Source organism: Cydia pomonella, chromosome 11, assembly GCF_033807575.1.
Source record: "Cydia pomonella isolate Wapato2018A chromosome 11, ilCydPomo1, whole genome shotgun sequence".
In the NCBI taxonomy this organism is placed as follows: Eukaryota; Metazoa; Arthropoda; class Insecta; order Lepidoptera; family Tortricidae; genus Cydia; species Cydia pomonella.
This window is the reverse complement of record NC_084713.1, coordinates 13,210,307-13,225,985: the sequence shown is the minus strand read 5'-3', so window position 1 is coordinate 13,225,985 and position 15,679 is coordinate 13,210,307. Positions and strand designations below refer to the sequence as shown.

The following is a 15,679-nucleotide window of genomic DNA, read 5'->3' as shown; positions in this document are numbered from 1 at the left end:
GCCACCTACTGAACAAGATGCTAAAATCTGACCTGCCCACCACCATGAATGCACTAACACCACTCTTGAATAGCATTTGGCTTGCTGAAGAGTTACCGGACGACTGGAACAAGGGACTTCTCATCACCGTGCCAAAAAAAAGGAGACCTCAGCGATTGTAGCAACTGGAGAGGCATTACTTTGCTTTTGATCCCCTCTAAAGTGCTCTGCTGTGTATGTTGTATAGGTTGTTGAATGCCGTTGAACCTCTCATACGCAAAGAGCAAGGACTAGATCGACCCCACAGATCATGTACGGGTCCATGGATCAGGTTTTATAATATTTTCAACAGGCTAGTGAATGTTCAGAAAAGCTTTTGATACGGTAAGGTGGGCTTGTATCTGGAACTGAATGCGTAAAATTGGTGTCCCCGAGAAAATCATCAACCTCATAAAGGCTATCTATAAAAATTACTCTTGTAGATTGACGCTTAATTGCCTCGTCTCGGAGGATATTCCAGTGAATCCAGGTGTGCGAAAAGCGTGTCTTCGTTCTCCTCTTCCTTGTTGTTCTCGATGGCATCATGCAGCACACGATTGAGAGCAAGCACCGCGGAATAGAGTGGAGACTCTCCAACATCTTAGAAGATCTAGACTATGCCGATGACCTATGCCTGCTGAGCCACACACGCGCTGACATGCAAGCCAAGCTGGACGACCTTCGAAGTGAAGACCGTACTCAAAGTTATCACCTGGAAGACCCAGGAGATGAGGTGTAGAGCGGTAAGTACTGTGCTGTTCTTTATTGCCACATAGGCTGTGGAGCCAGTCCACAAATTTACCATAATAGCCGAATTTTCTAAAGTGTCCCAGTTCCAATTAAAAAACAAAACGCTGTCCATCTTTTACGAGTATACCTACCTCTATTCTTGATTATATTAGACAATTATATTTAGAAATCTTATTTGATCATAGCGTTCAACCTACATGATAAAAGATAGAGAGTGTGTATATGATTAACTGAGCCATGGCTCCGACTGTGTAGGATTTGGTCTGTGATGTTCCCTCTCCCTCACCTAGTGGGTGGATATGTGGATATACAAAAATAAAGTAGCCTTGCAAAGCTAGCTACTTTGTTAGCTTTTTGTAGCTTTCTACTTGACAAATTTCAAAAAATCCCTAGTCTTAAGTACGCCATTTGTACTATTTTATTCATTTGTGCAAAGTGGAGAATTTTATAAATCTTTGTAATTGTTTCTGAACCTTTGAAATAATTATAAATTCGTTTAGGAACATATTGAGATTAGTATGGATATAAATAATGAATGAAAATAGGATCTTATCAAGCTGGACTAAATACTGGAATAATAAATTCGCAAACATTTCACTTCGTAACAAATTTCGGATGTTGTTTGTGTTTTCAAGTTCGCCAAGTAAAATAGCGGAGCGTGAAAATTCATGTAATAATTTCTTGGGACTTCTATTGATTCGTTTGCATAATTTCCTTATAGAAATGCAAATGGACCGGGACATCGGGAAATAACTGTATTTTACGCTTAATTAACCAGCTAGCTTCGGGGTCGCCTGTGATTTCAGATTTTATCTTTGAGACGCATATTTTCAACACCAATATCAATACTAATTTCAGTATCAGTGCGGAGTGTAGACCTCTGCACCATTTATTAGAGTAAGCGGGCGCACGCTCCCAATTTGTTTTAAATATATTTACTAGCTGTTGCCCGCAACCTCGTTTGTGTCTTTGTAATTCTACACAAATCACGTGCAAAAAAAATAGCAGTTGGGTTGAATATATTATTTAATAATTTGACAACGCATAATTAACATTTGTCTGTCACAATGTCATTCTAAGAAGTGTCATGTCCCTGACAATAGTTATTTGTACAACAAGAGAGCAAAGTTTGATATTTCTTCGAGTGCTTGTGTTGAGTCCCGTGCAAGCGAAAGATTCTATAATAGATTCACGAGCGTAGCGAGTGAATCTAATTTAGAATCTTGAGCGTAGTAAGGGACTCAAAAGCGCACGAGATGTAAATAACTTTGATCTCGTGTAGTACACAAAAATTTTCACGTCAGTCAGCCATCAAAAAATACAACCTGAAAAAATTTAATCCAGACGGACGGATCACTATTTCACTCATATTTTCTGAAGGTATTCTAATAATTAACTTTAATTACCGCAATAAAACAAAACGAAAGAAATTTCAATAAAATAATACAAAAATAATGAATTAACGAACATCAATAAACAGTTCAATCGACAACTTTTTTTTGTAAAAAAAAAACTTTGTAAGATCCGGTCCGAATTGCGGATACTACTATTTGTCAACTATAGTAAAGTTCGTTAAAAGTAGTTAAGTAGAATTATTTACTGCGTAACAATTGCGTAAATTTGTATAAGTTCATTGTTTTGATTGTATTGTAAAATACGTAAAATATGGTGTTTTTATTAAATTTTAAACTTTTATTTCATTAATTAATTATTACGAATGAAGACTCGTAGGGTGTTTTGGAACGACGCGGTCTGACTTATTTCGGGGGTCTATTATAAACCGTCAATATACCGTTGAATTACGTATGCACTTTTTTTGTCTCTTTCTTTTTGCTAATGACGTGAAAGGGATAAAAACAATAGAATCCAAATATTTCGAACTTGTATTAGGCCCCGCACGTTGAAATGACATTTGAATCTAAAGGTCACTTGAATGTTATTTTGTCTCACTCGGTGAGCAAAATGCGGTTTTGCTCACTGTATTTGAGCAGCAAAATACCCTTGTTCGAGCTGCTGACGTGAAAAAAAAATATTCGACGTTCGAACTTTCACCCCTTTTAACCCATTCGGGGATACTCTTTCTAAAACGCTGGAATTACATTTCTTCTTTTTTAAAAAATTAATTCCTTGAAGTTTCAAGTCCCGTTATATAATTCAACCCCATTTTAGCTTCTTAGCGGATGAACTTTCAAAAATGCTCAAATCACTTTTGTTGTATTTTAATAAAATGCATTTTTATGAAGTTTCTAATACCTTACTAAAAAATGTTGCCTATAAGGTATATACTATGAACACTTTGGACAAAGTTTAAAAACGCTGAAATCACTTTTCTTATTATCTAATATTGTGTTTTTCTGCGAGTGTGACAAGTACCTCGCTCAAAAAATATACTCATATCGGATAAAAATATTCAACCCCATTTTAACCTCTTAGGAGATGAATGATTGAAAACGCTGAAATCACTTTCCCTGGATTTAATAAAATGCCTTTTTTAAAGTTTCAAGTTCCCTGAGTCAAAAAATTGTTTGTTCCCGATAGAAACATTCAAGCCATAAAAAAAAAGTTTTCAAAAATGCTAGAAGTAAATGTTTACATACAATAAAAGGCCTTTTTATGAAGTTTTAACTTCCTATCTTAAAATAACACAATTTTTGACAGAATTGCTTCTTAGTGGTTGCTTACGTTTTATATGTACTGGGTGTCCAACTGTCCAGTAATTAATGGATAACCTTCTAACCACCTAAAGGATTTCTTAGACTGTGGTCCAGCAAAGGGACTTATAGGTCAGTAAAAGTTTCGTGGTTTTCGAGGTTTTTCTGTATTTTTTGACCTTACTTATCTTCAAACACCATCTAGGCAAATATCTTTACTTGTAAAGATGTATATAGTAAGTGTTATAAGATATTAGAATCAGTTATTATATTTATTACCGATTTATTACTATTAAAAAAAATGTGTATTACCTAAATACACATTTTTTAAAATGTTGGTCACACCGGTCTCTATACATTTTTTAATCACCACTAGCTCGTCTATATTGTACCACTGCTTTAATCATATCACGTATAAATTTCTCATTAAACGACCTACTTTTAGTGTCTGGCAGTAAATATTTGATATTTAAATCTACAGTAAGCAATAAACAAAACGTTTAATGGATACAACTTTGATGTGGATGGTACGATTTAACCAACTCGTCCACTAATATGATATTCAAAGTTAATTTAATCCCAAAATGCTATCTTCATATATAGGTAATATAACCAAGCTACTGAACTTTTATATTAATTCAAACACAAACTGCTACCCATAAAACAAAATATTGACCTTTAAGTAAAAAATAATAAGATATAGGCGACTCTCCGCTATATTACAACGGCAGAATTAGGTAAGGGAACATAGTGCTCAAAATGATCTATACTTATTAACGGGCGTACCGAAAACTACTGGGAACTTGGAATTACACCAATCGAGTACATTCATGTAAATATATATTTTATTTATAACTATTTTCATCGAATACATTATAAAGGCAACGGAAACCTGTATGTATATCGCTAGGTTTTGCAGCAAAAAACTTAATAAATATATAAAAATGAACTACCTACAGCCAAAACATTCCATTGAACCAGCATGAAGTTTTGCCTTCACCAATGCTTTAAAACCAATTCCAATAATATAATGAAAAACAATTTTAACACCTGCGGAATCCATTCGTCCGTCGTATGAATATTTTATTACGACAAAACGGATAACGGCAGTCAAATGAAATTCGCGGATACTCGTTTGTATTTTTCCAATTATACTTTGAAATGGGTGCAAATTTTGACAAAGAGTCTGTTTTTAAAATTAGCGCTTTGTTATTCAAACGCGTCAGATAATAGCATGAAAACTATACTGTTAATTTTAACGAATTGTATGCCGACAAAATCTTGAAGATGCAAGTGATAGATAAAGGTTTAATTCGAGTCGAGTTCAATAGAAATTGTGAATTATGTAAACAAACCAATTTACGCACCTTTATAATGCGCTTACTTCGTAATCTCATACTTTAAATGACAACCATAATCCTATTATCACTTCATATCTTTTATTTAACTGTATTAATTTATAGTTCCTGGATACATGTTAATTTTTAATATTTCAGTCAAATCAACCTGCATAAAAATGTTAGGTTAAGTAAATAATGATAAATAAAGTAAATAAATACTTATACCGGGTGTTTCCTGTAACCGGAGCAATAAATTAAACTGTAGGCTGTACTCCTCAAACTCACCAACATTTGTTCAGCAACTTTTAAAAATAACTTATGTTTTAATTTTTATTTCACATTGAAGTTAATTCTAAGACGCAATGTATTGCGAATTTTGTTACGTTTAAAGCGTGACAAGCAACGTCAAACACACTCATGACAGCGTACATTGAAAATAATATTAAATTTATATGAAAAATATAAAATCTTAATAATTCATAATTTTTTAAAATTGTTAATCAAAAGTTATGAATGGCCTGAAGATGAGCAGATCTAAAACTGAACATATGTTCTGCGATTTCGGCGGTCACTCCGGTTTCGCTGCCATAGACCTCGATGGCGCTACATTGCCGGTCTGCTTCGACTTCAAGTACCTCGGTTCACTCGTGCAGTGCGATGGCGATATTGATATTACCATCATAAGACCTGTCGTCATGTATGGATCAGAGTGTTGGGCCCTAAAAGTGACGGATGAAAAGAGATTGCATGTAGCGGAAAAGTGAAAGTTAAGATGGATGTGTGGCGTGATAACAATGGATAGGATAAGGAATGAGTATATAAGAGGAAGCCTGAAAGTTGCACCCATAATAGAAAAAGTAAGAGCGAATCGCCTAGCGTGATATGGGCATGTGATGCAGAGGGATGAAAGACACGTGACGAGAAAGGTATTACGAGTGAATGTGGAGGGAGGGAAAACCTAGGAAAAAGTGGATGGATTGTGTGAGAGATGACATGAAACGAACGCGAGTGAACGATGAGATGACGGGTGACAGAAAGATATGGAAGAAAAAGACATGCTGCCCGGACTCCAAATGAATGGGATCAGGGCAAGCGAATGATGATATTAATCAAAAGTTATATCGTTTTAGGAGTACAATATATGGTTTAATGATTTGCTCGTGTTACAGGAAACACCCGGTATGATGTTTTTAAGACTTATTTAAATATCATGCTCAAGCCGTTGGCGACTGTCAGCCTCTTCAAAGCATGCGTTCCTCTGGGCTTTCACTTGTTAATACCACGCCGGCAGTCAGGCGCTCATCAAATTGATGACAACTTTGAATCACTTTTCATCAGAAGTACTTGGAATCGCACGCAAGTAAAATTGGCAGTAAAATTTGAATAAGTAATTATTTAGATAGTGTAAGAAAATGGGATTGAATTTGGTTTGTTTTAAAATCGAACGAAACAAAACTAATGCAACTCCATTCTATTCCAAGTTTATTACGACTATTACGTATTAGGACCATGGCTCGTAAGAGTTTAATAATTCGCTTTTGGCTTTATTCAAAAATTTGTTTCGACAATAACTTTCTCAGTTCTTCTAAGTTCTTGGGTGCACTAGTTTAGTGTCAAAGGACCTGCATTAGTCTCGCGGTTGCTTGCTCCATTTGTTTAATTTGCATCTAAGCATGTGTCCTCTCCACCCCTATATTAAATGGTCTATCCGGCTTAATATGTCCATAACCTTGGTTTTTCTTCTTATCGCTGAGTTTGAGATTTTATCCCTTAGCTTAACTCCTAGGATACTTCTCTCCATTGCCCTTTGACATTTTGCCAATTTCTCTCTATTATATGGATGGGTATCATTAATGTTCATCGCTATTTAACGACGCAAAGTAGTAAAGAGGAGTAAACACTAATCAGTAAGACATATCCTATCACGACCGGTTAAGACGTGGACGCCCTTATCCCAGTCATGTGACGGACGTTGATTAATACGGTTGGCAAGTTCCACATTAAAGCGATAACAGTACCTACTACAGTTCCCTCATACGAAGGCGGTTGTAGCTGTTACTTGGGCCTTTACAGTGGATTTGAAGTTGACTGTAATTGGGTTGTCTAAGGTAGATTGGTGTTCTATGGCCTACCACGTGTACAAATGTGTGCAGCATTTAAAAACCACCTGAGTTACTAGTACGACAGAAACTTTCCCTAAGAAACTTGCATAAGTAGGGACAAAGCTATTTGTTAGAATGAGATAATGATATTCATCTCTCATTCAGTAACATAGCTGAGTCTCTACTTACGTAAGTAAAGCTTACAAGTGTATCTAAGGCCGTAAGCTACAAATATTTTTGGGCGAGCGAATACTCATATTCATACTTATACTCGTTTATTGGTAAAATATAAGAATTTTACATGACAGCAATTAAAATACTTTGCACAAGAACAGTATTAAGTAAGGTGAAATTAAGTAAATAACTAACAATTATTTAGTTGATCTACATTACATTAAAATAAAAGGATACAAATACAAATAAAAATAAAAATGTGTTTTTGAAATTATTATAATTCGGATAAAATTTTAATCATACATTAATATTATTAAAGCTCATCATCACCATCATTTTTAGCCTCCAGTCGCCCACTGCTGAGCATATGCCCTTCGTGTACGCCACTTATCCCGGTCCTGGGCTGAAACATCCAGAAGTGAAGCTACATTATCTAAAAGTGTTACATTGGAAGTTAAGAAATTCGTTAATGTCATAAAAAGCTTGGGCAGTTAACCATATTTTTAATTTATTTTAAAAGGTTGAGACACACTCAATCTGCCTTAAGTCATTGGGTAGTTTATTGTAGACGTCTGGTCCTCTAACAGATATTATAATTACGTGAATACATGTTATTATTAATACATGGCAAGCGAAGCGATGCTCCCCTGCTTGTGCAGATTGAAGAACAGACCAGTTCCTGCCTTAGCAGCGTCAGGCGTATATGTCAATGTCAGACTGGTGGTAGCCGCATAGAACTTGCGTGCAGAGTGTAATAATGAAATAAGTTTATGAAGTATGTCTTAATAATCTTAACAAGCCTCTCCGAGAATCGTTTGAAATATTCTTTCACTTTAGTGTGCGCAAAAAAAAAAAAACTAGAAATTACTGGGATTATTCTACTGCGGCTTCCTTCACTAGAGGCAGCTGTCGGTAATTAGGCCTAGATAACGACTCATATCTATTGAATCAGGGAGCTTAACTAAATGTTGCTATAGGTATTACACAACCACAGATTAGTACCTCATCCCCCTTAAATGTTTGCGTTGCATAAATAAACTTTAATATTTGGAACATAAAGTTCATTTACAATTAGGCAGGCGAGGTGCTGTCGAGCTACACGATATAGCTAGTTCAATCCAATTGAATGCAATTGTAGGTGTAGTTAACTAATTGCTTCTGAAAATAGATCGTTACCGACCTACAACCTCTCAAATGAACTTGTTGGCCATTAGATAAGACATACAATCTGGTTCAGTCATTAAGTTCAAGTCAGAACGTAGGTAATACTGGTTGAGACTTTAAAATTTAAACACTTTAACACTGAACTGAACATATAGAGTTTCATTTTATAGGTAAGTAGCGACCCGCCCCGGCTTCACACGGGTGCACTAAACCTTAACACATTATACACTTAAACCTTTCTAAGGAATTACTCTATTGATAGATTGATAGGTGAAAACCGCATGAAAATCCGTTCAATCGTTTTTGAGTTAACCTCGAACATTCAGACACACAGACAGCCGCGGCGGGGGACATTGTTTTATAAAGTGTAGTGATCAAGGGAAATATAGACATCTCTGTAAAAAAAGGAACTGTGAGTGTAATTAGTTTTGGCTTAAGCCGGTTGTTTTGCATGGCACAAGAGCCGAATTTACTTTTATATTGTTTTCGCAATCAAGTCCGAATATTAGTGTGGCTACCACCAGTTCGGCACTGACATAAACGCTATCGAGAACGTAACTTACTTTCTATGCATCTCGCTCGTACTCGTATATAAGTGCGAGCGAGATGTATAGAAAGTAAATTACGTTCTCGATAGCGTCTATGTCAGTTTTGATACTGTCAGTGATTCATGGTACGGGTGTAGGTTGTTTTTTACACGAAGTAGGTACATCAAACCACGAAAGAATTAAAGTACGCTAGAGTACACTTGCGATAACTAAGTAGTTAAGACAAAGAACCACCAACTTCCGCGGCAATCAGGAACGAGATAGTTGAATCTGACTTGATACCTACCAGTTACCTATTTTTTACCTTTACCGAGTACCTAACCTAATGCTTACTTTGTTTGAAAACAAAAAAAACTATGTTCGCAACGTTTCAGAATAATTATGTACTATTTAAGATCAATTACGAATAACCTTCTTGTCAAAGTACTAGCTCCGGTTTCTCCAATCGAAGCAAATAATATATTCTTTCAGCAATTTGGCCCTGAACCGGTAGCGTAGTCGAAAAATATATAAAAAGGGATTCGTATAAAAACACTGCGCATTTAGGCAAAGTTTTATTTCATAAAATAATTAAATATAAAATTTAAGAACTGGAAATTTTTACCAACATTCCATTCGAACCATTTTAATTTCCAATGAAAAATCCAAAACCCGATTAAGATTTTGAATAATTAAAGAAAGTACGCCGGCTTTTGAAATACCCCTTCTGCGTAACTTTTAACAACAAAAACCACTGATTATGAATTCCACAAAGCTCAATAAGTTAAAAGTTCACGTTGTTGGTCTTTATAACAAGCTTTTCTTTTGTTTGTACTTATTTAAAAAGACCAATACGAAATTAATAGCATTGACGAAAACCTTTAATTTCAAAATGGTGACGTTGTTAGATGTTCAATTATTCAAATTTATGACAAATTTATAGATAGACGCTGCTTGATTGTTACAGCTTTGATCAATCAGTGCTAGGTTTTAAATTACTTTCGTAACAAATTAGATTTTGTAAAAGGATTATACATAAAATTGTTATGGAAAGATTTTACACATTCCATGGCAAAGGTATGGAAACGAGCTTATATTATATGCCAATAAAAACTTTTTTTTATGCGACAAATTCTTTAACTATGCATTGACAATTAGAAAAATGATAATAGAACATATTAAAAGGAATAAATCAATTAAAAAAAAAAGTGTATTCCCGTCTTCAATATAGTTATACTGCCCGCCAGGACACAAAGTTGGAGTTTTTGGGGAGTAAGTACTTTCTATAACTACTTAAACTAATTTGAGTCTGCTCCCTAGAGAACTTGATTAGTCGAAATAAATTTGGGACGTGATTTCAGAACACAGAAGAAATACAGCAGGGCGTTGTCATTGTAGAGGGCCTAAGAATTGACTGATTAATAGACATCCAGCCAAAGGGGAACTACCCTAATTTCAGAAAGACTATATGACTATATATATCATAATTAGACGAAAATTATAGGTGATACTATAATAAACGAGTAATATTCATAATTATAATTAATTTATTGTTACCTACATTTTTTGTATCATACTTACAGGGATTCATGTGTTACAAAAATTCTAGGTGATATATGAAGCTGTTACTTTTGCATTAATAATAATAATTCGGCCTATAAACGTCCCACTGATGGGCACAAGCATCTCATGCGCGGCTATAGTTCCAACGTTTGCACAATGCCGTGTGGGCCACACATACACCTTTGAATTTCTTCGCAGATATATGCAGATGGATATGCATGCGTAAATCTGATTGATATAGGTAATTTATAAAAAAATAATCTTTATACGAAATTTCATTTCAGTTCATGCTCATATAAAATAAAAGTACCTGGGCGACCGAGCTTTGCTCGGTTATAAATATTTATTGTAATATGGTGTTGTATAGGTTATAATCTTAACTACATTTTTTTACTAAATTAAACTTGTCTAAAACAATAAAAATTAAAAAATTATATATAAACTTGAACATATAAAAAAAAAGTTAGTCATCGGGCGAGATTCGAACCCGTAACACTCGTTTAGCAGTCCGCGTCTTAACCCGCTGGACCAGACGGACAGTGGCCGGCAACACGAAATTAGCGACCATATTCTGCGTCGAAAGAAAAACGCATTAAAACTCGAAAACACGCGTTTTCCCAAACATAAGACTAATCGAGATCGATTGTTTACCCCCAAAAAACCCCATATACCAAATTTCTGCAAAATCGTTAGAGCCGTTTCTGAGATCCCGGAAATATAATATATATATATACAAGAATTGCTCGTTTAAAGGTATAAGATTTAAGTTTCGGAAAATGCTCTCTAATAAAACGTTAAGTAATCCAAATTTTATATATGTACAAATAGATAATTAGAAAATCGCTTTGTTAAAATGATGAATGAGACATCATTCAAATCCAGTGTGGCATTCGAAATTTGATTCTGATATTACTTTCTAGTATGCATTATTATCAATATAAAATAAAATTTTACATCCGTCCCCGAAAATATACATTAACATATTTAAAATTGTTAATAGGATTAATAATGTAATTAAATAACACGGGAAAGTAGAGTTCATAGAAACTCGGAGCTGAAATAAAATACAATATTAAGGTTTGTGAACACCACGCCGGGTAGAGACAAAGGATAAATCGAAACTTTCCTTCCATTGAGCCACTCATAACCTGCGCTGCGTCGCTGTGAGTAATGGTAAAAGTTGGACATTAAAATGGACCTGTCCATATTTCGGCGAGGCATTAATTTCATGGTTTAGTACAACTCGGGATTCGAAAAGTTGAAGCTGCCAATAATATTTTATGCGGGGGAAGCGTATTTGTTACAAAGTATTGATTATGAGTACTTTATAATTAATGATAGGTACTTTGGTGCTGAAGGTACTTTTAGAAGGTACATAGGCTACGGAGACTGCTTACCATCAGGCGGGCCGTATGCTTGTTTGCCACGGCCGGGCCGTATTAGTTTTGAAAGATATATCTAACGACACTCCACACTAAAGGGTTGAGCTCAAGAAAAAAATATTCCCCACTTTCCGTGTAGGGGAGCTAGAGGATTTTTTTTCGTCTAGTTTTTATTTTACGACTTTATCGGAGTAACTGATTTATATACTCTTATTCGTGCTAAATTTCAGCTCTCTAGCGCTCACGATCACGGAGAAAAGCCGCGGACGGACAGACAGACATGGTGAAGCTATTTATAAAGGTTCCTAGTTGACTATGGAACCCTAAAAACACCGATAAAATCGTACAATAAAAACTAGAAGAAACACGTTTTTTTAGGGTAGCCACCCTAAAAAAACCCCTACACCAAAAGTGGGGATTTTTTTTGTTCAGTTCAACCCTATAGTGTGACGTGTCGTTGGATAGGTCTTTCAAAGCTAGTACTAGACTTCAATAACCATTTTTTTAAACTCTACTTCCTCTAACTTCTGAATCATGGATCAAAAATTAAAAAAAAATGGTTAAAGTAAAGCTTAGTAAAGACTTTCAAGGAAAAGTATAGCGAACCTGATCGGTTAAGCCGTTTTTGTATTTTTGCTAAAAGTCTATTTTGTTTGACTAACGGGTAACTACGGAAGCCTACATTGAGCACAGCGCGACATGCTCTTGGCCGGTGTTTTTATTTATTTGGTCAGCAAGTGACTAAGCTTGCTTATTCTGAACTTAGTTCTGATGAACAATTACGAAAAAACGACGTTTATTTTTTGTTTCTTTGTTAAGTTGAACAAACTGTAGCTCCTAAAGTATTGATCGTAGAATAAAAATAAACACAATCTTTGTAGGAAATTTTATGGTGAAACTTTTGTCTGAAGTTCCTTGAGTTCTCTTCTTTAATTCTAATGCTATTAGTAAAGATATTCGAGATATGAGCAAAAATAGTAACTTCAACCGCTTCAACTCCCCCACAGCGTCAGCATAATTCCTACCCTACATAGATACGTAGATACGACATTGATCAGATATATCAGTGCCTTTTGGCACGTCTCTTTTGTGTCGTTTCTTCAAACAATTGTCAAGCATTGACACTGAAATCCTCATACGATCCATATCGTATCTATTTAGTTAGACCTAACATTTGTAGTATCTTAAAGTTCAAATCGGGCCGTTACATTTATAAGGTTAGTTCATTAGGTATTTCGTCCATTAGGTTATTTGAACTTAGGTAAGTACCTTTATTATAAACTAAGGTCATTAAATGTTATAAAATTAAGTGTTTAGAGCATATTAACAAAAACATTAGGTAAATCGACTTTAGGCATTCTGATAATATTTCACCCATTGAATGTGTTATATATAATGTCGAAGAAATACTTCTCGAAGATCATAATTTACAATCACAATCGTGCACCCTGAGACCGTATAAATCTTTCTCAGGTTTCGATATAAATCTACCATCATATTGCATAATGAATTTAAATCGTAATCACCGGGGCTGTGGGATGTAAAATTAATAACTGTTTTATGCAAATCGGCTCTTAGCCAGCGTTACTAGAGTCATGTGGGACATTAATTAGATTTTAGGCAGCCGTGCAAATCTGAGAGATCATTTCTAAATACAGTATTCCATTTACTAACTTCGTACGAGTATATAATAGTACATTACGATACAAGTGCGAAAAATAGGAAATTCGAAACGAGTGGCGATAAATTAAAACACGACCGAAGGGAGTGTTTTAAATCGACACGAGTTGCGAATTACCTATTCGCACATGTATCGTACAACGTTTTACAGTACATATGGCCCTTTAAATGTTCGACACAGTAACATAATATGCTACTTCTCGCACTAGTGCTATAAAGTAGCCCCATATGTACTGTAAAAACTCTTTCCTTGTCTCATCTTAGGGTATGTTATCACTTTAAGTTCAGATAGCAACTTCATCCAAATAATATGTATAAAAGAATTTATGAGGCTCCTCTGATCTAAATAGATTCTACATAGGATAAGAATACAGTACAAATGTTGGTAATATTTACAATTTAAGAGGAAAGAGGACGGCCGATTCTTCATACAAACGCAGACCTCATTTTCCTCTCTGGATATTGACATTTTGGAGAATATTTTTACATAATTTGATGTAAATTAACTATAGCTATGCCCCTGCGATGGGATAAGGATACAGTACAAATGTTGGTAGTATTTACAGTTTAAGAGGAAAGAGGAGGACGGCCAATTCTTCATACAAACGTAGTTCCAATTTTCTTCTCTGGATATTGACATTTTGGAGAATATGGTTACATAATTTGATGTAAATAACTATAGCTATGCCCCTGCGTTTGACTTTTTTTTTAAAATTTTTATATGATTTTAAAAATTTGGAGCGGAAAACAGATTTCATAAAAAAATTAAATGCTTCTAATTCCTATAATAATTAAAAATTTGAAAAAAAACAAATAGCTGTGGTTAATATACAAAATATTTTCTATAATGTTAATATCCAAAGAGGAAAATGAGGACTACGTTTGTATGAAAAGGTGATTTCGCGCGGGTCCTCCACTTTCGTCTTAAGTTTTTTTACTTCAGCCTGTCTGTGTAACTTTGTGAAAAAATACCATATCAAATCTTTTCTACGTTTATACATACGAGAATACTTTATATCTGGGGAAAATGTAACGGCTGATGGAGTAAAAACATAATGCTCCTCTAGACAACCTTTGTAATAAACTAAGGTATACATATCTTTTTCTTTGATTTTGGGTCACTAAACCGGGCGGAAAATACTTAACTTGAATTCATTGTTCTTTTTTAATGAATGATCAGAAAATATGTGTATACAGGATGGCTTGATACATATGATTAATAATTATAATGCATGGATAAGTAAAATTAGAACTAATTCCAACTGTTTCAGCCGGAGAAATAAGATATTTTTTAATTTGTTTTTATCTAGTTGGTCATGGGACGACGATATAGAGGAGTGTGCAACTTTTCAACCCTAGGGCCGAAACCTACCGCATTTATCCCGCTTCTTGGTGCAACAAGTCAACAGAGCATGAGAAATGCAAACTTCCTTTTCACGTCAGAAAGCTTTAGCTTGTATTTTATGCATCACTAATTATTTAGTGAAGTAGCTATTTCACAACTAATTTCTGCATTATAGTCTACAGCTTTTAAGTTAAGGGGTTATAAAGAAAAAACAGTTTCAATATAAACTGTCTTGAATCTTGACACTGACCTCAACCTTCAGGCAAAGAGGGCAATTTCAATAGATGTATTGTTTCTCGAGAGCCATAAGTGGCGCCCTTGGCGGTGCAAGTACACAAGTCTTTCGATACAAAATTTAGTCGAACTTAGTAAAAGAAGCTCAAAACTAAAGGTACCCTGCTCTTTATTTTTCATCAAACAAACTCGTAAAGTCTCTCTTTAATTTTTAGTTTTACAATCAGTATTTGGGTGAATCGAAAAAATACGTAGTTAAGCGTAGTAAAGAGACAAAAGATGGGAGGATTAAAGATAAGAAGATATTATAGTGTTGGTAAGGATTATAGAATCTCACACATAAGGGAAAGTGGGATAAACCCGGACAGCTGTTAATTGCGGACGTTCATGTTTTGGGCGATACGGCGTCCTTATCCCTCGTGACCGCCTTCAGGAAAATATCCTTGGCACATTTGATGCTCAGATAAACATCGTGATGGAAGGCTGCGAACCTGCTTTAAGCTAGTTGTCGTCAAATATTTTTGGAAGGTTTCATGTAATTTACATATATGTTGAACTACCTGCGCCTGTAAACTTCGTTCACGTGATCTTTAAAGCTTTGAAATTGTTATACATGCTATATGAGTATCATCGCAGAGAGTGTTTTTGAATAGATAATAGCTTTATAAACCGCTAGGGGGCACCGTTGCATGTTTATACCCCAGAACAACGCAGTTGTACTTATATATCCCATGGTCAATGGGGAATTG

The 15,679-nt window shown here is 35.0% G+C and overlaps 1 long non-coding RNA gene across 1 annotated transcript in view; it reads left to right on the top strand.

The window, feature by feature from the left end:
* The window catches only part of LOC133522547 (uncharacterized), a 50,582-nt gene extending 38,807 nt beyond the window's left edge, over positions 1-11,775 (top strand). Inside the window, exon 2 of the long non-coding RNA XR_009800074.1 lies at positions 11,661-11,775. This is a non-coding gene — a long non-coding RNA (uncharacterized LOC133522547). The remainder of the gene's footprint in view (positions 1-11,660) is intronic.
* Positions 11,776-15,679: the final 3,904 nt, after the last annotated feature.